The sequence below is a fragment of the Humulus lupulus genome, chromosome 7 (assembly GCF_963169125.1).
Source record: "Humulus lupulus chromosome 7, drHumLupu1.1, whole genome shotgun sequence".
In the NCBI taxonomy this organism is placed as follows: Eukaryota; Viridiplantae; Streptophyta; class Magnoliopsida; order Rosales; family Cannabaceae; genus Humulus; species Humulus lupulus.
The window spans coordinates 94,346,249-94,371,331 of record NC_084799.1 but is presented as its reverse complement, the minus strand read 5'-3'; the positions used below and the strand labels follow the sequence as shown (position 1 = coordinate 94,371,331).

The 25,083-nt window shown below is 42.9% G+C and overlaps 1 non-coding gene across 1 annotated transcript; it reads left to right on the top strand.

Annotated features, from left to right (window-relative positions):
- Positions 1-3,451: 3,451 nt before the first annotated feature.
- Positions 3,452-3,558, top strand: LOC133793251 (small nucleolar RNA R71). Its single transcript, XR_009874705.1, has one exon. It is a non-coding gene; the product is annotated as a small nucleolar RNA R71 (small nucleolar RNA).
- The last annotated feature ends 21,525 nt before the right edge of the window (positions 3,559-25,083 follow it).

Sequence of the window (25,083 nt, the reverse complement as noted above, 5' to 3'; positions counted from 1 at the left end):
GTTTTGATAATTTGGCCCATTGAGGCTATAATTGTATATTTGGGTGCATATTGTGAACTGTAAATGAGATCCCATTATTATGGAGATATATTCAAGCTATTCGGCATGAGACGGTCCTATATAATGGATTAGCGGTTTTGTCATAACGGGGTCAATTACTGGGTAATAGGAATGTTATTTGATGATAAATTTGGAGTATTTGAGATCAGGATGGAATTATGGAAGTTTTGACTATAATGTCCCTGGGGAGGATTTTGGGACCCCGAGCACTAGGTTTTATTTGAGGTTACTTAAGCTTGAAGTAGCTTGTCAGATAGAACGTACATTAGAAAACCTCTCGTTCTCTTCCCGTAGTTCATTTTCACCATTCGAAGTGTTTTCGAAGATATCTCGAGTTCTAGGCGTCAGAATCAAGTGAGGATCGAGGCATAGCGATCCTAGGAAAGATTAGAAGCTTCTTGACCGAAGAATTTGATGAGAAACAACCTAATCGAAGGTAATCTAAGTTTAAAGTTTTGAGTTTTTAGAGTTTCTAAGCTTTGAATTGGACTTTGCGAATCGTTGAGTTTTTTGTTCGATTGAACCTTAGGTTTTGATGGTTTTTGACCATTAGGAAGCGTGAGAACTTTGATTTGATGATTTGGGATTATTTAGGTATGATTTTGGAGAGTTTGGAATGAAGAAAAACGTGTTTGGGAGTGGCTCTGGGATTGTTTAGGTATGATTTTGGAGAGTTTGGAATGAAAAAAACGTGTTTGGGAGTGGCTCTAGGTTGGGGGCAGCGACCTTGTTCTTGGGCACCGCGGCCCTAGCTTGAAGAAGCAGGTGGCCGAGTTTGCTCTTGCTGGGCACCGTGGCCCTTGATGTAAGGCACCGTGGCCCTTGCTTCAGTGGTGGCTGGGGGTTGCGACCCGAGGTTCCAGGGCCGCAGCCCTTGAGCAGGGTTGAGCCCGTTTGAGTGTTTTGGCCCCGGGAACATAGTTTTAGGCCTCGGCACCATTCCTACTACTTGGATTAGTTTGGATTGATGTCCCGGAGGCTAGATATTGATTTGGAAACCTATGTTGATCATTTTTATTGATGGTATCCTATATTTGGTTATGACTAGGTGACCGCTAAAGGACTAAAGGTTGATCGTTCTCAAGGGTCGTTCTTTTAATCATTCTAGCTCGAATCTGAGGTAAGAAAAATGCACTCTGTGTATATATGACATGCATATTTGTTATTAAGGCATGTTGTTTGATAAATATGGACATGGATTGCATATTAAATGCTAGTGAATGTTGCTTACTTATATATGGCACTGACTAGTCAGGGATACTGACCTAAGAGTCAGAAACAGCATAAGCGTCTTGAACGCAGGGCCGAATGAAGATTAGATCTAATCGATATCAGTGTTGAATGGCTCTAAGGCATTAACACTGGACCGACCCTAAGGTCGATGAACTTATAAGCGCTTGCCTAGTCTAAGACTAGTTACTGAGAGCCAGGGCCAAAGGCCCAGGTGACCGTTTTTCACATGGCTAGGGAACGATGTTCCAGGGTTATGACTCTATGGTCTTGAGGAAGGTTATGTTGGTGTCTAGTCACCATGCACCTATCTTGTTTAAGCTAGTGAAAGGTTCACTTATCTGTTAAGCCCTGGTGACCCTATCGTCACATGGCTAAAGGGAACTGTCCCCATCTTAGTGACTTTTGCGATTGTCACCTATCTGTTTTGGACTGAAAGTCCTGAATGATTATTATGATCGTTGTTGATATTATAACATGCTATATTGTATTTTCTTGCTGGGCCTTGGCTCATGGGTGCTATGTGGTACAGGTAAAGGGAAAGAAAAGCTCACCCAGCCTTGAGTGGAGAGCTTAGGTGGTGACGTGTACATATGTGGCCGCTTGACCACCACGGCCAAGGAGTTCTCAGAGGAACTAGGGGGTTTACCCTATTTTTCCGCTTAGGTCGGTGGGTTTGTAAATTTGAAACAGTAATGACCATTTTGAGTTGTAAATCATTTGTAAATGTTTTGATAAGCTCATGAGCAGTCATATATTTAATAAAAGATACCCTTTCCTTTTTATTGTTTTTCACCTTAACCTGTTAATAACACTTAGAGCACGTTTTTAACCAAAGGACTCAAGTAGCGGATCAAATTTCTGGTTCATCGTTCACCGTAACTGTCATGGGGTAACCAGGGCGTTACAGTCGATTCATAAGGAGGTAACCTAAAACCAAAAGATTAGTAGAAAATAACACAAAAAGTTAGTAGCATGAAATAAATAAAAAATGGAAATGAAAAGAGATTTGAGATTTTGGTATTGTCCTTTTGATGAAATGATAAAGAGAGATAAGTAAAATAAAAGTAAGGTGTAATCAAGAGTTTGAGAAATAGAAAGGTTTCAAGAATCATCCATATGCTTGTTTGGTTACTTAGTTACTTGATTTACAAAAATACATAAGTAAATAGTTCACATCCCAACATTTACTTGGAAAATCTAACATTAAAGTTCATATTCTTTTCTAACAAAAGTTCATTTGAGTTATAAAGTTCTTTACTTTAGGAGCACAATGTTAATCTTATGAAAAATCTAAAAATGACAAAATACCCAAGGGCAATAATGCAATAGAAGATTAGACATAAAAATATGTATCAATATTACTTTTACTAATTAGAAGCACATAGAAAGAGCATGACTAATCATATATACTATTAGCACAAGTAAATACAGATAACAAAATAGAGATGGGGATTAAAGAACATAAATGACTCAAATACATTACATCAAAAACATAGTAAATAAAAGTAGCAAAATAACATCACTAGCATATGGAATCATCCCTAACCTTCGTAGGAAGATTAGGCCATTATGTTCATGATTCTCATAAAATTCTAAAAAGAAAATATGAGAAGAAAGGGAGTAGAAATTTTGCTATAGTTTCTTTACTCTAAAAATTACATACCTATGTGAAGGAAAGAGTCCCTATTTCTCCAACCAGGGTTGTACGTATAGGAGAATGGCTTGTTATATGCCCCTAAGACATTACATTGCTCCTCATAAACCCCCTCATTTCATTCAAAGCTAAGCAGTCCTTAGCTAAATGCTCACTCCCTCCGCAAACAAAGCAAGGTTCTTGCGATTCCGCTTAAGCAATCATGTGCGGTTTTTGGCCATTTTTCGTCATTAAGACCTCAAACTGCTTTTTCAAAGCTTCGAGTTGGGCCTTAAAATTATCCTCTTCTTGAAGTTGATAGATCTCAGATGGTTGTGTCGGTTGGTGCTATCAGTAGCACTTGGACTAGTCCAGGTGTGAGACTTTTTTCGTGGTTTCTTCGAGATATTCAAGAGCATCGTCAGGCTCTTTTTCGAGGAATTCACCATTGCATAGCTTTCTACAAACTGGCTCTCACGACTCGTGAGGCCTTCATAGAAGTAACTGACCAAACTCTAGTTCTCATAGCCATGGTGCGGGCACTGATTCAACAGATCTTTGAATCTTTCCCAGACTTGATAGAATGTTTCATTGTCCTTTTGGGAGAATGTGGAAATCTGTCGTTTTAGACTGTTGGTCTTATGGCTGGGGAAGTGTTTTAGAAAGAAATATTTGGTCATCTCCTCCCATGTTCCAATAGACCTAGGTCTCAAAGAGTATAACCAGCTTTTGGCTTTGTCCTTCAAGGAGAAAGGGAAGAACTTTTGTAACGACCCAAAATTGCTAATAAGGTTTAAGGGTCTTGATTAGTGTGCCAGGAGGGCATAATTGGTATCTATGTGAATGAATGATTAAATGCATGACTATATGGCATGCATGACTAAATGAGTATATGGATATATGATTAGATGCATGATTATGTGATAAGCATGCTTATATGATTATATGAATATATGAGATGCATGACTATGAGTATTAGTATGCATGTAGGCCCTGATTAGATTATAAGGGTATAATTGTAATTTTGGCCTGTCGAGGGCATAAACATGATTATTTGTGATAAATTGTTGAGACCACATTATTATGTGGATATATTTGCGGTTTGAGACTCAAGGCGATCCTCGTGAGCGATTTAGTGAAAAAGTCACAGTGAAGATTTATACCCGGCTTGGGGGAGCCTGGGGGTATTTTTGGGAATTTAGGAAATATATTGGAGACTATTTGATACTGAGGAAAATAATTGGTGATTAGTTAGGTGTCGGGATGTAAGCGGTAATTATTAGGGACACTCTAGGAATTAGCGAGAATTGGGAGTAATGACTGAAATGCCCTTAGGATGATTTAATACTTAGGTTTAAAATGGGAGGGAAAAATAGTCATTTTGCTGGTTAAGAAGTGATAAGGGTGTTTTCTGCCTTTATGCACTTAGTGGAATGTGTAGAATTAGATAGAGGCTGAAGGAAAGAAACAAAAGAGAAAGAAGAAAAATAGAAACTCTTCTTCCCTCTCCCTATCGATACATTGTTCTCTTCCTCACCTTGAGGATTTTTGAGGTTGTAACTCAGAGGAAACTCAGGTTGGAGCTTGGGGCTAGGGCCCTTGGTGAAGCTAGAGGGTTTGGAAGAGATTAGCCACTCAATTGAGGGAATTGAGCTTTGGGGATTGAGGAGCTAAGGTGTAACGCCCTGGATAGCCAAGACTGCTACACTGTGTGTTTATAAAGTGCTAGACTTGCTAATCAAGTCATTTAATTAAAAACGTGCTATTGAAACTGTAAAGGAACTATGGTTAAAATGTTTTGGTCTCAAAAGCCACATTTTTCAAAAAGAGACGTTTTCTGTTTACACGGGATCCCAAAAATATCAAGATTAAAGACCGTTTACAAAGACATAAGTTTTAAATACAATATCCAACCATATTAAGGCAAAACAGACAGTTAGGCAATCCCTGTCCTGATCCACTCCTCGACCATGGTGATCGAATAGCTGGCTATGTACATTCAACCCCGCAGCTCTCCATCTCAGGATTGGTCCAGCTTGCCTTTGCCTTTACCTGCACCACGTAGCACCCGTGAGCCAAGGCCCAGCAAGAAAACACAACAACAGAGCATAAGCAATCAACAAGCAAATCAATATCTCATATTGCATCACATATTCTCAACCATATAAGCATTCAGTATAATCAAGTATTCCACATACTAAACATATCAATTCATATCATATATCAGTTCACAAATGATAACTAGGGCTAGCGCCCTCAGGCCGCTCCCTTCGTTATCCCACTGACTCCGGCCCGCTTAAACCGAGCTCAGTGAATATTAAGTTGTCCTCAGCTACCAGTGAGCAAGCCGCGCCCTGTGTGCAAATATTGTGTACGGCACCCTTAGGCCGCTATCACATGTCCCATGGAATAATAACATCATTGACATAATACAAATATCGGGAGCACTTAGTCCCATCACAAACATATAACCGGGTGCAGTTTTCTTACCTTTCAATTCGCTAGCTTTGATCACTTGACTCCTTAAGCACGATCCCTCTCGAGCCCTAGTGCTCACCTAAACAAAACCATAGGTTAAAGTCATCACCAAACCTCAAGTCCAAAACCTAACCTTGGGACCAATCCCGAGCCCCTGGGAAGTCCTAGTTCCACCAAACAAGGTGGTGGAATCGAACCCCGAACCCTAGGTCAAAAACCCTTGCAAATAACCCTAAAATCCCTTTATGGAAACAGGGCAGCGCTACAGCGCTCATAGGAGGGTGCTACAGCGCTACAAGCAGAACCAAATTCCCCCAGAAAGCTTGGCCTAGCGCTACAGAGCCCAAAGGCTAGCGCTAGTCACAGACAGGCAATACCTCAATTTTCCTCCCTGCGATTTCCTCGAACCAAACTTAACCAAAACCTCTCCAAACCTTCACCAAACTCAAAAACAACCTTATTAACATACTACACTCATCCCAAGCACTCCAAATACCCAGAACTCAAGCACATGCATCCCTAATCTCAAAATTCACCATAGGCACTTCTAGACATCAAAACTCAACAGAAACCAGTTAAACATCAAAGTTAAAAGCTTAGAATTTCATACCTTTAATGGGAATTCGATTTCAAGACAACCTCTACACCTCCTTAGCTTGCTCTTCCTCACCCCTTGGCCTGAATTCCCTAAAGTTCCCATCAAACTCAGCTTATTCACCATAGTTCAAAAACCAAAACCAGAAACTGAAGAAACTACAAAGCCTTACCCCAAATGTTTGGGTGCTCTTGCTAAACCTCTACCAATTCTCCAAGCCTAGCTTAGGATTCTTGATGCTCAGCCTAACTTAGCTCTCCTCTGAGCTTTGCTCCAAGAAAACCCAAGAGAAATGGTGAGAGAACCACAAACTGACCTTAGAGAAAACCAGCTTTGTTTTTCCTCCCCTTTCTTTCCTTTCTTTTCTTTCCTTCCTCAGACTTCTGTAGTATTCTACCACTTCCACTAACATAAAGCCTCACTAATACCTATCTTTAAAAAGCCAAATGACCTTAATGCCCTGCCTATTAATTCTAAACCCTTTAGTCCACTTAGGGGCATTTTAGTCATTTCACCCCAATTCCCGCTAACTCCTCGAGTGTCTCTAATATTTATCGCTTAATTCCCGATACCTAATTAATCACCAATAATATTCCTCGATGTCAAAATAGACTCCAATATACTCACTAAATTCCCATTTATACCTCCAGGCTCACTCCGAGCCGGGTATAAATTCCCGCCATGACTTTTTTCGCTAATCTGCTCACTAGGATCGTCTCGAGTCACAGATTACAGATGTATCCACATAATAATGTGCCCTCAGCAATTATCACATATATCAATACAATTATGCCCATAATGACCAAAATTACGATTATGCCCTTCTAACCTAATCAGGGCCTACATGCATACTAATACACATAGTCATGCATCTCGAATATTAAAATAGTCATATAACATGCTTTAAATCATAATCATGAATTTTACTCATTAAAGTCACACATAATTCCCATTATGCCTTCCTGGCACACTAATCAAGGCCCTTAAGCCTTATTAGCGAATTTGGGTCGTTACATAAGGACTGGAAGGATACTAGAGGCAACCTAGGTTTGGGCTCTCCATAAAAGGTGTACACTAGGGCTCGAATGAGATCGTGCTTGAAGGTTAATTTCGCTAATCAAAGCTATCAGAATCTAAGGTAAGAAAAATGCACCCGGTTGGGTGGTTAAGTTGGGACTAAGTGTTCCATACAATGTTGTATGATTGTGATACGTGATTTTACTGGGACTAAGAGTTCCCTATATATGTATATACTGTCATGAGGTGGTATTACGCCACTGGTAGCTGAGGAAAGCTTATTAATCACTGAGCTCGGTTAAGCTGGCCGAAGTCAGTGGATATAACACTGGGGGCGGCCTAAGTGAGCCGAAGACAGTGGGTTAAATAGAGGGTACGGCCTAAGGGCATCGACCTTGAGTATCATTTGATGGTTATGATAAACTGTTGATTATGAATGTGATTATTGTTGTTAACCTGATGAATATGACATGTTGATTATTTGGATGACAAATTGTTAATTTGTCGTTTGTTATCATTTAATAGGTGAATTTTATGAATTGTTGAATACTTGGTTATGCTTGTGAAATATTTGATTATTGATATTGATCATGCTACGATATTATGTTTTATTGTTGGGCCTCGCCACACGGGTGCTATGTGGTGCAGGTAAAGGAAAGGATATGTCGGATCAACCATTAGTTGGAGAGCTCTGGGGGCAAGGTGTACATTGACAGCTGCTCTGCTGCCACGGTCGAGGGTTTATATAGGGACGAAAACCTAAAGTATGTATTTTTCCATTAGAGTGGCTTGAGTTATTTACGACTTCTGGAATTTTTGTAAACGTGTCTTTTAAACCCTGTTTTGGGATCCCATGTACTAAACAATCATTTTATATGAAAATTATCTGTTTATGACTAAAACCTTTTAATCTTTGCCTAATTATGACTTTAGGACCACATTTTCAAATATATGACTTGATTAGCAAGTCTTGCACCTTTATAATCACACAGTGTAACGGTCTTGGCTATCCAGGGCGTTACAACTTCAGTCGCACAGAATTGGCATTTTCGGCTCGGTTATAGAATGTGGCTACTACCTCCTCGAACTCTCTGATATGCACGTATGGGCTTTCGTTTTCCATTCCATGAAATGTGGGCAAGAGTTGAATCATGCCAGGTTTAAAGTCTAATGCGGGCATATTAGGAGGGAAGATAATGCATGAAGGCGTGGAAGTGTGAGTAGGATGGAGGTAGTCATTGAGAGTTCTTGGTTGGATTTCATCATTGCGAGCCATTGTAAATGGATTATTATCAGCTAAAGTTTGTAGAGAAGCAGGATTGGTGGAAGGAGATCCGGAAGGAGTGGTGGATGAATTGGAAGAAGTGTCACTAGAAGTTTCGTGATGATTCATCCACTCTCGAAAATCAGAATTAGATTTATTTTTTTTATTTTCTTTGATTTTTTTTAAAAAAAATTTTTGTTTTTATTTTGTTAAACTTGTTCCCAGGTAGATTTGGAGGTTTTTCGGTGATCTCCAACGCCTTACTAGAACTCTCCGAGGTTACTGAGTAGGTATGGTGGATCACAAGTTAAACCTTTTCGACAAAACAACGTTTAAACAGAGTGAAATTGCTTATTTTGACAGAACAAGCTTGTTTTTCTTATTGTAATAAGTTCAACAATGTAATAGTGCAAAGGTATATGCTCGAAATGTTCCCAGGCTGGTTGGGAAGGTTGCCAAGGTACCGCTTTAGACCCACACTTGCCTAGACAAAACTCCCTGAGGTTCTCAGGTAAGTGTGGAGGGTAACGCTATCACAAACCTTATTTAACAACCAATCTTTCTAGACAGAACAATATCAGTTTCTACCATTTGTAATATTACACAATTGTTCCCAATACTAAGCATTTTATGATTGAAATTTTATGAACAATTTTATGCAATTTTTATGTTTTTTTTTTTTTTGAAAACCTAAATTCTAAGGAAACTAAGGCAAAGAAAAAGAAAAGCCTAAACTAAGCAACAAAATAAATAACACAAAAATAAAATAAAGAAAAGAGAATTAAAGTGAAGATAAAATATCAAGCTTAATCTTTTTTTTTCAAATATGTATTTAAGAAAAAAAAAATTAAGAAAGAGAAATGGAATAAAAAAAATAACTAAAAGGAAAAAAATTATATTTATATGATTATTTTTTTTTGTAACCCAAAACAAAGGAAAATAAAAAAAAATAGTATATATATTTTTTTTACGTTTTTTTATATAAATATACATATGAATATTTATATATATAAAATTTTCCTTTTTTATTTTGTTTTACCGAGAAAAAAAAGAAAGAAAAAATATATATAATAATTTTTTTTGTGATTTTTAGTTTTTTTTATTTTTGTTATAATAATAATACAATTAACAAAAAAAAATTAGTAAATAAAAAAAACTATACAAACACAAAGTGTATACCAACAAAAATACAACTAAAGTTACTAACATTTGTGTAAAGATTTCACTAAACCTTTGAAAACTACCTCCCCGGCAACGGCGCTAAAATTTGTTTAAAACCCAATATGTGACTACAGCTAAGCGGTAGTTGTAGTAAAATCGGGCGGTCAATCCACAAGGAGGTAACCTAAAACCAAAAGATTAGTAGAAAATAACACAAAAAGTTAGTAACAGGAAATAAATAAAAAAATGTAAATGAAAAGATATTTGAGATTTTTGTATTGTCTTTTTCATGAAATGATAAAGTGAGATAAGTGAAATAAAAGTAAGGCGTAATTAAGAGTTTGAGAAATAGAAATGTTTCAAGAATCATCCATATGCTTGTTTGGCCTTAGTTACTTGATTTACAATAATACACAAGTAAATAGTTCACATCCCAACATTTACTTGGAAAATCTAACATTAAAGTCCATATTCTTTTCTAACCAAAGTTCATTTGAGTTATAAAATTCTTTACTTTAGCAGCACAATGTTAATCTTATGAAAAATCTAAAAATGACAAAACACCCAAGGGCAATAATGCAATAGAAGATTAGACATAAAATTATGCATCAATATTACTTTTACTAATTAGAAGCACATAGAAAGAGCATGACTAATCCTATATACTATTAGTACAAGTAAATACAGATAACAAAATAGAGATGGGGATGAAAGAACATAAATAACTCAAATACATTACATTAAGAACATAGTAAATCAAAGTAGCAAAATAACATCACTAGCCTATGGAATCATCCCTAACCTTCCTAGGAAGATTAGGCCATTATGCTCATGATTCTCATAAAATTCTAAGAAGAGAATATGAGAAGAAAGTGAGTAGAAATTTCGCTATAGTTTCTTTACTCTAAAAATTACATACTTATGTGATGGAAATAGTCCCTATTTATAAAGGGAAAAAATGACTAAAAAGAAATTAAACAACAAATGAGGTTTATACAATAAATTTGAAATATTAATAATAAAATATGATTTTAAAAAATCAAATCTTATTAATAATATTAACCTATCTATTTTGGTGAATGGTCAATTTGCTCTTTTTATAAAACACCAAAAAAAAAAGAGCTTTAAAGCTCAAAATGGGAGGTCCCCAAAGAGCACACAAAATGGGCTGGTGGGAGCTGGAAGTGTTGATCCAGCCACAACCAATCAGAGGCGGACACATGTCACGGCTGGGCTGGGCATGGAGGCAAAAAGAGCAGCTAGGAGTTTACGTGGCATCGCGTGGTTGGCTTGGAGGGAGGGTGGCAGGCGGCTGGTAGGCAAGCTGCAGGCATCAAGCGACTTGCTTGGCTTGACTCGGCTGGGGCGTGGCTAATGGCAGGCGTCAGGCATCTTGCTTGGCTGGGCTTGGCATGGTAGACAGTTGGCTTCAGTGGCTTGGGGAGGAGACGTGCCTGGTCTTCTCCTTCCGATTGGGCCACTTTCTTTCAAGAAAAATGCCACTTTCTATTCTCATTTTCAAATTTAATTATTTTCTTTTCTCTTCATTTCAAAGTGCCAAAATACAACATTAATTCCTACAAAATAACAATAAATTAAGTCATAATCAAATATTTTCATTTATAAAATAAATCATATTAATTCCATGAAAATATTAAATAAAATTTAATTTATTTTAACTATTAAAATAAATAAATGTGTATTTTTCACCACTAATCAGCTAGTGGGGGCGAGGTTTTTCTCAACGGTTTTTTGAGAAAATTCCTATACACCCGGTCCTTCATCCCCGACCCCTCACATACCCCTCATTTCCCATTTTTCCCCATTTTCACAGTTTGCGCGAAATCTCTTCCCAGCCACGGTAAGCTCCATTTTCACCATTTGTGTGTGTCTTTTTTTTATTTTCTTCCACTATTATTTCTTTAAAACGTCTATATGTTCATAAAATTGATATATTTTTAAGTTTTAGGGGAAAATGAAGAGATTGTTAGTGGGTTAATCAGTTTTAATGTATGTTTTATAGGTTGTTTTTTTTTCTTCCATTTTTTGAACGTTTGTGGAGGATTAGAAGACATGTTCAAGTTCAAAACAGGTATAAATCACTTGAAATTAACTTTCTTTCTTTCTTTTTTTTTTTTTTTCATATTTCAGATTTTTGGTATCTTTTATATTATTTACACAATGTATATATTTTTCAATATTGTTAAAATTGATTATGAGTGTGTTTTTCATTATTAAAACATATATTAATTTTTAAAAGTTTTTTTAAGTTAATTATTTTAGGAATTCGAGTTTATCATTAATTTATCACTAATTTTGTAATTATGGTTTACTAAATGAAATTTTAGTAGTTTAACTAATTGATTAAAAAATTACTAGTTAAAATGTGAGTTTACTTGTTTAATTTAATAAGTAACTTTGAATACTCTAAATCATACCAATTACCATATTGTAAAATCATACATATGGTTGACCATATTTACTCATTATTATTTAAACTTTTATTGTAGGAAATATATTTACTTGAAGGCGAGTAATAATTACTACATAGTATCTTATTTCTCCTTTTGATATTATACAAACTATTGTTGGAGGAGTTTGAATATATTAGATATTCATCCATAGTGAAGTAGGTTCTGAGATGAAATTGTGTGTTGCGGAGATAACAGAAGGTTGAGCACATGCGTGTGTCTTAGTGAAGTAGGTTCTGCGAATTGTGTGTGTTGCAGTGGTTTTATGGACGAAATTATGCATGTTGATTGTTATGTTTGTTTGAATGAACTTATACGTAGTTGTATTTTAGGATATGCTATAGAAATAGATGAAACTCTGATCATTTTTTTTAAGATTAATATATTGATTGAACATGTTTTATAGGTTAATATGTAATAGTTATGTTTATTTCTGTTGAAATTGTAAAAACATATGAATTTGAGATATGTTATAGAAACAGAGGAAACTCTGCCAATTTATTTTAGAATTTATTAATTGAACATATTTTTGTCCAATTACAATATTAATTTTCTTTTCAATATTGACTTAAGAATTTGGTAGATATTATCATTATGGATAAATCGTGGATGCTTGAGAGTAGAGAAAAACAAAAATTTCAAGACGGATTCCACCAATTTTTAGAATTTTGCCAAACAAATTGTAGTGACCCGGAAAGAATTCTGCGTTCATGTATAGAATGTGGTAATGGATCAAAAAGAAAAATTACCATGATAAAGAATCACATATTTTGTTAGGGATTTGATACAAGTTATTATAGTACATGGTATTGGCATGGGAAATCATTGAAAAATAATAATCCCTATCCATTCAAGGGCGAGGAGTTGATGATTTGTATTATATTGATTTTGACGATCATCCTATGGAATTGCTTGATGAAGCACAACAAGAGTTTGTTGATGATCATTCAAAATTTGATAAATTGGTAAGAGATGCAAATAAATCATTATTCAATGGTTGTTTGAAAAAAAGATTACCAAGGATGGTGAAATTTTACAACATTAAAATAGAAAATGGAGTGTGCAATAAATGTTTTAGTCAATTTAGCTGCTTTTAAGAAGATTTTATCGTCAGATAATTGCTTCCCTGAGTCTAAGTATGAAGTGAAGAATACTTTAAATTGCATAGGGTTGAAGTATGAGAAGATCCATGCATGTTCAAACGATTGTATGAGAAGACATGGACACTTGCCTAGAATGTGATTTACCGCGCTACAACCCTAACAAGAGTAAGGAGATTATGAAAATTATTCCTCAGAAAGTGATGTGGTACTTGCCTTTGATTCCGTGGCTAAAGTGGTTATATCAAAGTGCAGAACACTCAAAAAACTTAATATGGACTGAGACTAGACAAGCGAAGGATGGTAAACTTCGACATCCTGCAGATTTGCAAGCTTGGAAAAAAGTAAATTACTTAAATCCAGATCTAGAAGCAAGACATCTTTGTCTAGGTCTAGCTGTTGATGGAGTAAACCCACATAAATCTCTAAGTAGTAGGCATAGTTCGTGGCCTGTCTTCCTTGTTAGGTATAATCTTCCTCCGTGGTTAGTGATGAGAAGAAAGTTTTTGATGCTTACGTTAATGATTTCAGGACCAAAACAACCGTAACATGATATAGATGTTTATTTTGCACCATTAATTGATGATTTGAAAGATTTGTATGAAAATGGTGTTGAGGCATATGATGGTTTTAAGAAAGAAGTTTTTAACTTAAGTTGTGCTGTTGTGGACTGTTATTGATTTCCCAGCATATGGTAATCTATCAGGTGACCATAGATGTACAATATGTTGCACTAAGACATGAGCTCGTTGTCTGTCGAATGGCACAAAATGTGTTACATGGGTCATAGACGATACTTGCTCCTAGATCATCGTTATAGGAAAAAAAAATATTTGATGGTACTAAAGAACAAGGTGTTGCTCCTTTGCCATTATCGGGGCAAAAAATTCTTGAAGAAGTAGAGAAAGTTGATTATAAGCACGAAAAAACGAAGAAAAATAAGAAAGTAAATGGATGTTTCCAAATGAAATTTATTTTTTCGTCTTCCTTACTGGAAACATTTACTTGTTAGACATTGTTTGGATGTCATGCACATAGAAAAAAATGTGTGTGAAAGTAATATAGGTACAATACTTGATATTCCTGGTAAAACTAAGGATGATCTGAATAGTCGTTTAGATCTTATTGAAATGGATATAAGAACTGATTTGGCACCATAAGAGAAAGGTAAAAACACATATTTACCTCCTCTTGTTTCACATAGTCCAAAGATGAGAAAAAAGTTGTATGTAAATCTGTACGCCCTGGTTTTCCCACGGGCTGTTTAGCAGGACGAGCCTCGGACTAAACATGATTTAGCCCGAGGCTCCCACAGGCCAGAGGCTCTATTTTCAGGATAGGCCCTTTCTAGCTCGAGGGGGTCCTGTTTCCAGCTCCCTCTTGTTGCACCAGGAGCTGGGAACAACATCCGGCGACCACTGACGGATCAGCTCGGGTTATGGATTGCTTTGGTAGCGAGCTTCTCAGGAAGCTCTGACCCTATGGGAAGTCAACACGCAAGATAAACGTGCATAATCCTGCCATCACGTGTCCGATATCCCCCTGACTTCTCGGACACGCAGCAGGAACGTGCGTATTCAGACACCCACGGACGGGTTGGACCGTGCGGCCCATTATCTCCTTCCATACTGATTAGACCACACTTGTGTGTCAGGTTTAGGAATTAATCATGAATATCACAGACTTGATATGACAAATGGTAAGATCACGGGATGACCTCCCTACCAATTTCCAGGTGCCTTCTCCTATAAATATGGAGACCCTGGGAGTTGATAGGGGTTGGAAAAAATAGTCTTGTAAGAACTATATATTTTGTAAACCAATTACCCAGAAAAGATCAATAATATTGACTAGTGGAGTAGAAGGATTTTAACCTTCGAACCACTTAAAAACGTGTTTAGGGTCACCTAGTTCTTTCCACAAAGATTTCATATCTGCGACGGTTCTACTTTTAAGTACTAATCTCTTTCTCTTCTTCTCTTAATTATCTGTTGTCGAAGAACCGCGTCAACAGTTTGGTGCTTTCATTGAGAGGAAGTCCAATTAGTACTACCACAAACATACAACTATGGTGACCACTCGATCCAAACATGGCAACAAGACAGAACAGCATGATGGGCAGGAGGCCCGCCATGTTGCCCTCCCCGAGGAGCAAGTTCCTGAAGTCCAGCAAAGGCCAGGAAAGCAGCCGGCTGGCCAAGACGACACTGGTAGTTCGGCGCCCCGGCCGCCTAATCCGAATCCATGTTATTATACTGCGGTGGAGATGGAGAATGCTCAGCTGAGGAGCCAGCTAGCAGCAGCTGGTCAGCAAATCCAGGATATTCTGAGTCGACTACCCCCTCTCACAACCAACGGTAACGTTGGAGAGAGGCAAGGCGAGGCTCCTAAGTCTCGCCGGAGTAATCGATCCAGGCATAGCCGTTCGGGTAGACTCCCTGCAGCCAACTCCACCCCTTCATCACACCATCAAGAGGCGAACTTCAGGGAAATGCCTCAGACCGAACAGCAGTAGTACAGCCGTTCGGTTAGGACATCAACCCCTAGCTCTCAGCCTTCCTCGAGGACGCCCAGAAGAGATCGGGGAAATTCCCAAAGGAGGGCCGAGGGGATCCGGAGACGTCAGCCCGTCCCCGAAGAACGTCCAGTTCCTCGTCCAGATCGCCCAGCGCGAAACCATCAAGCTGGCAGGGCCGAGAGGCCCTTACCAAATTTAGTCCGTCCGGACGGCACTAGGATCGCCTCTTCGGTCAGGCATCCTCCTTCTCCCATCAGATATCCGTCTCCTCAGACCGTCCGAGACATCCCGACCTACGGAAATAGTAGGAGAGACCCGCCATCAGCCGGGCCTTCCCGGCGCAGCAGGGTGCCGGGGGAAGGATCAGGTCGGAGCCGCCAAAGACGCACATCGAGCCTGTCCAGCAGGAGTCACTGGACCGGTAGTGCACGGAGTGATCTTTCGGGAGGAGACCTGCGACAGCGACTAAGTTCAGCACAAAGTCACCATACTACCCAGGGAGGCGACCATCGAGATCGCCTCAACTCTCACAGAGAGGATCGAGTTAGGGATGGTAGCCAGGCCCGCTCAGTTGGGGTCCGATCCGAAGTACGTAATGGCGGGAATGCCCCAAATGTCCTATCTCCAGATAGGAGGGGCGACAACCCGCCTAATATGTACAACGGGTCCGGAGCTGTTGAACAGCCCCGGAATAACCTAGGATCTCAGGACAAAACCCTAGAGCGCTTAACTCAAATGGAGGAGCTGATGAAGAAGCTCCTGTCGGAGAAAGAAAAAGACGAATATGATTCAATGGATGAGATGGAGCTCTTCGCCCCCAACATAGCAGCAACGGCATACCCTTCTGGCTTTCGTATGCCTCACTTGTCAAAGTTCAACGGGGATGGAGACCCATCTAATCACTTAGGGATGTTCAACACCCTAATGATGGCTCATAACATCGGGCCAGAGCTTCGTTGCTTGATCTTTCCTTCCACCCTAACTGGACCTGCCAGGCAGTGGTTCAAACAAAGTAAAAGGCAGTCAATCAGCTCCTGGAAGACCTTTTCGGCTGACTTCAAGAGGGCATTCCGCGCCTCTCAGGCCGCCAGGGTCCAGGCCGACTCCCTAGCTAACGTGAGACAGCAACCTGGAGAAACGCTAAAAGCCTACTTGAGCAGATTCGCAAATGTCGCTGCTCGAGCCAGAGACGCTGACGACAGCTCCAAACTCATGGCTATGAGGACCGGGATCCTAGTAGGCGGAGATCTGTGGAAGGATATTCAAAGGAGGGGGGTCAGCTTAGTTAGTGAATTCCTTAACAGAGCCCAAGAATGGATAAACTTGGAAGAAGCTGAAGCTTCAGCCGCGGGGACCAGCCAGGTCCTCGAGAAGCCCGCTGGGACGGGAACAGAGATCGTAGTAGCGACTCCCGACGTCACGCAGAGTAACCAGCCCGGTGGCGGCAAAAGAAAAGGGAATGGTGAAAACGTCCAGCACGGTCAAAAGAAGAATAAGTCCGTGGATAAATTCAAGCCCGTGTTCACAACGTATACCGAGCTCACCCAAACCAGAGAGAATATTTTCCTGGCCAACACCACGCGAGTCCCCTGGAAAAGATCGGAGCCAATAAAGCACCCTAAGGGAAAGAGAGACGCTTCCAAATTCTGCCGTTTTCATAACGACGTCGGGCACAATACCAACGATTGCAGGCACCTCAAAGATGAAATCGAGACTCTCATCCGAGCAGGTCCGTTGGCGCAATACTCGCGAAACAGGGTCCCGACAGGTCGACCCGCTCCGGAGATCCCAACCAGTCAACCTGGGCCTCGAGTAGATCAGGACGTCCCTCCCCCCGTGGTCGAGGGAGAGATTTCCACCATCTCTGGAGGGCCACACATGGCTGGCACGAGCAGAGGCGCCCAGAAGAGGTACATAAATGAGTTGAAGGCCCACAATGGAGGGGAGTTCGTCCCGGAACAGCGTCAATCAAAACAACAAAAATTAGAGAAACAACCAGTCACTTTCACGGAGGAAGACGCGGGCCATGTCCAATTCCCTCATAACGTTCCCTTGGTCGTAGCAGTCCAACTCACCAACCGGAGAGTAAGGAGGGTGTTAGTGGACAATGGGAGCTCGGTGAATCTCCTATTCCGTTCCACCTTAGAAAAAATGGGTCTGACCGTCTCCGAGCTGAAGGCAACCTCGATGATGCTATATGGTTTTTCAGGAGAAGGGTCAGCAGCGATAGGAACGATTGAGCTGGTGATCACCCTAGGCGACGAGTCCTGAATAGTGTCCAAACTGCTCGAATTCATAGTCATTGACTGCTCCGCTGCCTACAATGCAATTTTGGGCCGACCAACGCTCGTTGCTTTCGAAGCTATCACGTCCGTCTGGCACCTCGCCATGAAGTTCCCTACTTCAACAGGGGTCTGCACTATCAAGGGCGATCAGCTCGCTGCCAGGGAATGCTACAGCATTTCCATGAAGGGAAAATCTAAACCCGGGCAGTTGACGATGGCCATTCAGGATGAAGAGGAATCGCAGGGACCCAAGGCGGCCCCTGAGATTGAAAAACCTCGGGTTTCCAAAGACAAAAAGCTCGCCATAAGCGAGGACACCGAGTAGGCGAGGACAGGTCCGAGCTCCAAGCTATTGAAGATCTCGAGGAGGTAGGCATCGATGAACAAAACCCGTCACGGACGGTTAAGCTCGGAAAGAACCTCTGCGATAGAAGAAAGGCGGATCTGACTGCGTTTCTGAAAAAGAACCTGGACGTATTCGCATGGTCGCACGAGGACATGATAGGGATCAGTCCGAGCGTAATCATGCACACGCTCCACCTAGACAAAAGCGTCCCTGCAAAGTCTCAAAAGCAGAGGCATTTAGGGACAACCCGAGCCGAAGCCCTTGAAGAAGAAGTGGCCCGGCTCAAAAAATGTGGCTTTATCCGCGAAGCCAGATTTCCCATTTGGGTTGCCAATCCCATGTTAGTTCCAAAGCCCAATGGGAAGTGGCGGACCTGTATCGACTTTTCCGACCTGAATAAAGCCTGCCCCAAGGATTGCTTTCCGTTGCCGAGGATCGATCAACTGGTGGATGCCACGGCGGGGCACGAGCTCATGTCCTTCATGGACGCGTACTCGGGCTACAATCAGATCGCGATGAATCCAGCAGACCAGGATCATACCAGCTTTATGACCCCGACTAATGTCTATTGCTATAAGGTCATGCCGTTCGGTCTTAAGAATGCCGGGGCTACCTACCAAAGGCTGGTAAATAGAATGTTCGCGGATCAGATCGGGAAAAACATGGAAGTGTACGTCGATGATATGCTTGTCAAGTCAAAGACTGCCAGCAACCACGTTGCCGACCTGGAAGAATGTTTTAACATACTGCGAGAATATGGCATGAGGCTCAATCCTCAGAAATGCACTTTCGGTGTCGCATCGGGGAAATTCTTGGGTTTCATAGTCAATACCCGAGGAATCGAGGCAAATCCCGACAAGATCAGGTCACTGCTCGAGCTTCCATCCCCCAGGTCGCGGAAAGATGTCCAAGGCCTCACAGGAAGGGTGGCAGCACTGAACCGGTTCATTTCCAAATCGACCGACAAGTGCCTGCCCTTCTACAACCTGCTCCGCGGAAACAAGAAGTTCGAATGGACAGTAGAATGCAAAGGCGCATTCCTCGACCTAAAAACGCACCTGGCTGAACCACCTGTGCTGTCAAAGCCCAAGGTAGGAGAACCTCTTTTCCTCTACATGGCCGTAACTGAGGACGCAGCTAGTGCCGTTCTGGTGCGAGAAGAGGACCAGGCTTAGAAACCGGTTTATTACATCAGCAAGAGACTCCTCGGAGCTGAGTCAAGGTACCCGTTGATGGAAAAACTGGCGTTCTGCCTAATCACGGCCTCGCGAAAGCTCAGGCCATACTTCCAGTCCCACTCTGTACACGTCATGGCCGATCAGCCTCTAAGGCAGGTTTTGCAAAAGCCTGAAGCCTCGGGACGCTTGCTAAAGTGGGCGGTCGAACTCAGTCAGTTCGAGATTTTCTATACTCCCCGAACTACCATAAAAAGTCAAGGCTTGGCCGACTTCGTGGCAGAATGCGCGGGATTCCATGAGATCCCATCGGAAGATTCACATCAGCTCACCTCCTCAGGTTCATCGTGGAGGATCTTCGTTGATGGCTCATCTAACGAGAACGGCTCCGGGGCCGGAATCATTCTGATATCCCCAGAGGGGCATAGATTCCATTCGGCGCTGAGGTTCGGGTTCAAGGGTCCAACAACGAGGCAGAGTACGAGGCCTTGTTAGCTGGACTTAGGATAGCTAGTGAGCTAAAGGCAAGCTCTGTCCAATGCTTCAGCGACTCCCAGCTCGTGGTTAATCAGGTCCTAGGCGAGTATCAGGCGCGGGGTCCCAAGATGGCCTCCTATTTGGCTAAGGTAAAATCCGAACTGTCTACGTTTGGGCAAGGGTCGATCGAGCAGATACCTCGGGAGCAGAACGCCAATGCAGATGCTCTCGCCAAGCTCGCCACCTCGGGAGAGGCAGAAACCCTGGGGTTGGTGCCAATTGAGTTCTTGGACAAACCAAGCATAGACGGAGATCGAGCAGATATTGGGATGATTGACATCAGGCCGACCTGGATGACTCCCATTGTTGAGTACCTCGTCGAGGGCAAGTTACCCGAAGGGCGCAACGACGTACGGCGAGTCCTTTATCAAGCTCCGAGATATATGCTAGTCGAGGGGGTGTTGTACCGACGTGGGCATTCATTACCTCTCCTCCGATGTGTTCTTCCAAGTGAAGCGAAGGCCATCCTGCAAGAAGTTCATGACGGATTCTGCGGAGATCACACTGGGGGGCAAAGCCTGGCCTTGAAGATCCTTCGGCAGGGTTTTTACTGGCTGACTCTGTCCAAAGACTCGATCTCATATGTAAAAAAGTGCGACAAATGTCAGCGGTTCGCCACGGTTGCACGAGCGCCCCCGACCGAGCTAAAAATGATATCGTCTCCCTGGCCCTTCGCCATTTGGGGCATAGATCTAATAGGCGCCCTGCCCACCGGAAAGGGCGGGGTCCGTTACGCCGTGGTAGCCATTGACTACTTCACCAAGTGGGCCGAAGCAGAGCCGTTGGCGACAATAACATCGAAAAAGGTGCTAGACTTTGTGGTTAAAAGCATCGTTTGTCGATTTGGCCTACCCAAAAAGATCGTCTCCGACAATGGCACTCAATTTGACAGCGACCTGTTCACCGAATTTTGCGAAAAGCACGGAATTGTGAAAAGCTTCTCATCCGTGGCCTATCCCCAGGCGAACGGCCAGGTCGAAGCTGTCAATAAAACTCTGAAGGCAAGCCTCAAGAAGAGGCTAGATGAGGCAAAGGGGATCTGGCCAGAACAGCTCCCCCAAGTTCTGTGGGCCTATAGGACCTCACATCGGACTCCCATGGGTCACACTCCTTTCTCCCTAACCTTTGGAAGTGAAGCGGTCCTCCCCGTGGAGGTGAAGGTCCTGTCGCACAGGGTCCGGTCCTACGAACAAGACAAGAACCACGAGCTCCTATGCCACTCCTTAGACTTAATGGATGAAAGGCGAGAGGATTCACAACTCTAGCTCGCCCATTATCAACAGAAAATCACTCGCTACTTCAACACTAAGGTCAAAAGACGTGCCTTTAGCGTTGGCGATCTGGTCTTGAGGAGAGTTTTCCTGGCCGGGAAAGATCCCAAAGAGGGGGTTTTGGGACCAAGCTGGGAAGGACCATACCAGGTCATCGAAGTCATCAAAGAGGGAACTTATAAATTAGCTCGACTTGGTGGAGGGGCGGTCCCGCGGACTTGGAATGCAATCCACCTAAAGAAATATTATCAATGAACATTTGTAAGACCTAGAAGGTCACCTTCCATGTATAAATAAAAATCAAATGTTTCTCGTTATTTGTAAGTGTAATTCTAAAGTAACAACGAAAGGCCCTTTCCCAGTTACTTGGGGGGCATATGGTACCTGGATATATCCAGGTCTCCTTAACGACTTAGGTGTTAATTTTTATCTACGGATAAGAGTCATCACAAACTAAGTCCTATCCTGGTCTTAACCGGGTCATAAAACTTAGAAGTTAACAAAAATTCGTTGACCGTGGTTCTTCTTTAAAGAGCCCGGGATACGGATAAAAGTTGACGCGATCTGAGTTTTTTCAAAATAAGTTCCTGGTCTTAACCGGGTCATAAAACTTAGAAGTTAACAAAAATTCGTTGACTGTGGTTCTTCTTTAAAGAGCTCGGGATACGGATAAAAGTTGACGCGATCTGAGTTTTTTCAAAATAAGTTCCTGGTCTTAACCGGGTCATAAAACTTAGAAGTTAACAAAATTTTGTTGACCGTGGTTCTTCTTCAAAGAGCCCGGAATACGGATAAAAGTTGACGCGATCTGAGTTTTTTCAAAATAAGTTCCTGGTCTTAACCGGGTCATAAAACTTAGAAGTTAACAAAAGTTTGTTGACCGTGGTTCTTCTTCAAAGAGCCCGGAATACGGATAAAAGTTGATGCGATCTGAGTTTTTTCAAAATAAGTTCCTGGTCCTAACCGGGTCAGAAAACTTAGAAGTTAGCTAAAATTTGTTGACCGTGGTTCTTCTTCAAAGAGCCCGGGATACGGATAAAAGTTGACGCGATCTGAGTTTTTTCAAAATAAGTTCCTGGTCTTAACCAGGTCATAAAACTTAAAAGTTAACTAAAATTTGTTGAACGCGGATCTTCTTTAGAGAGCCCAGGACACGGATAATGTTAACTTGAACTAAGTCATAAAAATAAAAAGATAAATTGTGACCAAATGCATACAAATATATATATAAAACTGGTTGAGCAAATTGTCTCGAGGCGGAAACGCCCCACACAAAAAAGAGAATTACAATAAAAAAGTGTTCAAAGTACGTAAACGAGGAGCATCCTAAGCCCCATCAGCTGGTCCTTTGGAGGTCGCGGTCTCGCCCTGTTCCGCCGCGGCAGAAGCCTCTCCAGTCTCCGACGGAGGAGCCTCCTTATTCAGGCGGGCTTGAAGCCGCGGCAACAAGAATGCCCAGAGGTCCGGCGGCATGAAGGAGAAGTCCGCGTCCGGATTGTGGGACCAGCAGTGATAGAACAGGTCCTGTAAGGACTGCTCCGACACGACCCACTCGTCTTTCAGGGCGGCCTGGGAGGCCTGGACTTCGGCCTTCGCCACCTCAAGATCTGTCCGCGATGCGGCCAGGGAGTTTTTAAGCTCTAGGTTCTCGGAGCGAAGCTTCTCTAGCTCGGATGCGGCCAGGGAGCGTTTAAGCTCTTGGTTCTCCGAGCGGATCTTCTCTAGCTCGGCTTTAGAGGCCGCCAGAGCGTCTCTCGCCTCCTGAGACTCCTGGAGGGCGGTCTGGCGATCTGCTTCCAAACCCTCGAGCTGGGCCTTGGTCCTAACGATGCCTCTATAGGCGGCAGCCATGCCCTGCAAGAAAAGAATGATAAATTAGCAAACTGGAAGGAAAAAGGCGGCGTGTGAGTGTCAAAGCCTTAAAAGAAGGGGGCACTTTACCGTTAAAGTCATGTCCATAGCAGACTCTATAACTCGGACCGGGCTCGTTGTTTTGATGGCCCGGAGCTCCTTCTCCCTGATATTGTAATAGTGGCTGACGGCGTAGCTAGCCGACTCATACACCGTACCCCGGAATGCTTCGGGCATCTTCTCCAAAGCCCGGGGGTCGACCGGGATACGCACGTCCGGGGCTGCCGTGGCCAGATTCCCGACCTCTATTACCCCGTCCTGGGCGGCCAGTGGAGATCGTTGGGGTGGCGGGTGCATGAGTCCTGCCCTGGCGACAGGGAGGTTCGCCCCCACGACCTAGGAGGGCGGGGTTTTCTCCTTCTCCGTAGCTGGGGATTTGGTGGAGGCCCCAGCCGAGCTCTTGGACTCGCGAAGCCTCTTTAACCTTGGCCCCGCTGGGGGATTCCCACCGAACACAACACCCCGCAGACTATTCCCGGGCTGAGACATCTCTTCTGCCAAGAGCAAAAAAAAACACGGTTATTAGCAATCATACAGAAATAAAGACAAAGGGTCCAAAGGCAATAAGAAAGAAAATACTAAGGGAGCCCTACCCCCCGAGCTGGAAGAGCCTAGGACGATTATCTCGCGAACTGGCGAAGGTTCTAGGTCCAGTTTTGAATCGGGGCTGGACTCTTCTACGTACTACCTAATCCCCGGAGCATAGATGCCCCTCTGGAGCGCAGGCCACGTGCGTAAATTGGTCCCGTACTCCTCAAAAATGGCCGACCTAAAGGCTAGGGTATTATCTACTACTACGGTACCCTTAGGCCGACTCTCTTGGTTGTCCAGCACGAGCTGGTCAACGCAGTGGAGCAGGAGTGTGTCCAGGTCCGGATTCCTTGGGTGACGATGGACGAGCTGCCTAGGGTTGAACCTAACCAGCCGGGGGTCTGCAGTGGCCCTATCTACGTTCTTAAATAAGTAAGAGTTACCTTGACCGGAAGGACCCGCGGCTGCCCCGGATTGGGCCCTCTCCTCGCTCATCCCCTGGGCGACCTCCAAGCTCCTCTTCCTGTTCCTCACCAGAGGAACTTCCTCACCTTCTTCCTCGCCTTCGTCGTCTGCGACCTCCTCCGCGACGATCGGTCTATTGTCGCGAGCTGGGGGAGGCCCCCGGGGCCTTTTCAAATTCAAAGTCTGATTTGGGAAAATCAGCTTGCAGAATACCATCATCTCGTCCGTCACGAGCACGCGGTAGTCTTTCTCACTGGGGGGCAAGTTCGCCAGTGTATCGTATTGACCCCCGAGGGTCACAGACTTTTCGGTCCTCGAGTAGATGGCTGCAAGGTTGGTTGAAATCAGAATGGGAATAAGGAACGAGCTAAAATAAGATAACCGTTAAAAGGCGAGCTAAATCAAGGATTACTTACGAGGGCGGTTGAAATAGTGATGATCGCAGTTTCGGGACCCAGTTGACATAAAAAACTGGTCTTTGAAGTCGTTTGGATGGCTCGGCAGCTCGATCACTGCTGCTGTGTTAGGGAAGCGGGTTAAGTAATAGAACCCGTCGCCTCGCCCCCGCTGGTCCGGGCTGGCTTTGAGGCAAAAGAAATATAGAATATCAGCAGGAGTGGGGACCTCCCACTCATGCTTTTGGAACAAATACCTCAGTCCCGCCAGCAGACGGTATGAATTGGGGGGGAGCTGAAATGGGGCCAACCCCACATAGTTCAGAAAATCAGCAAAATACTGATCCAGGGGGAGGAAGGCCCCTGCCTTGAAGTGTTCCCCGCTCCAGGCCGTGAACGACTCGTCGAGCGGCGTGCAGCTCCTCTCCCCATCCGCAGCAGGTCGGGCGATCACGGAGGTCTTCCCCAGAGGAATGTTGTGGTTAAGGAAGATTTTGGTGATCTTTGCCTGGCTGGTTATCTTCGAGACGATTCTCTCCGCCTCGAAAAACGCGTCAGGAGCCACCTCGGCTTGCTTCTCCACCGCCGGCCCAAAGTGAGGAATTGGCGAGCTGGTCACCACCGCCTTTCCTTTATC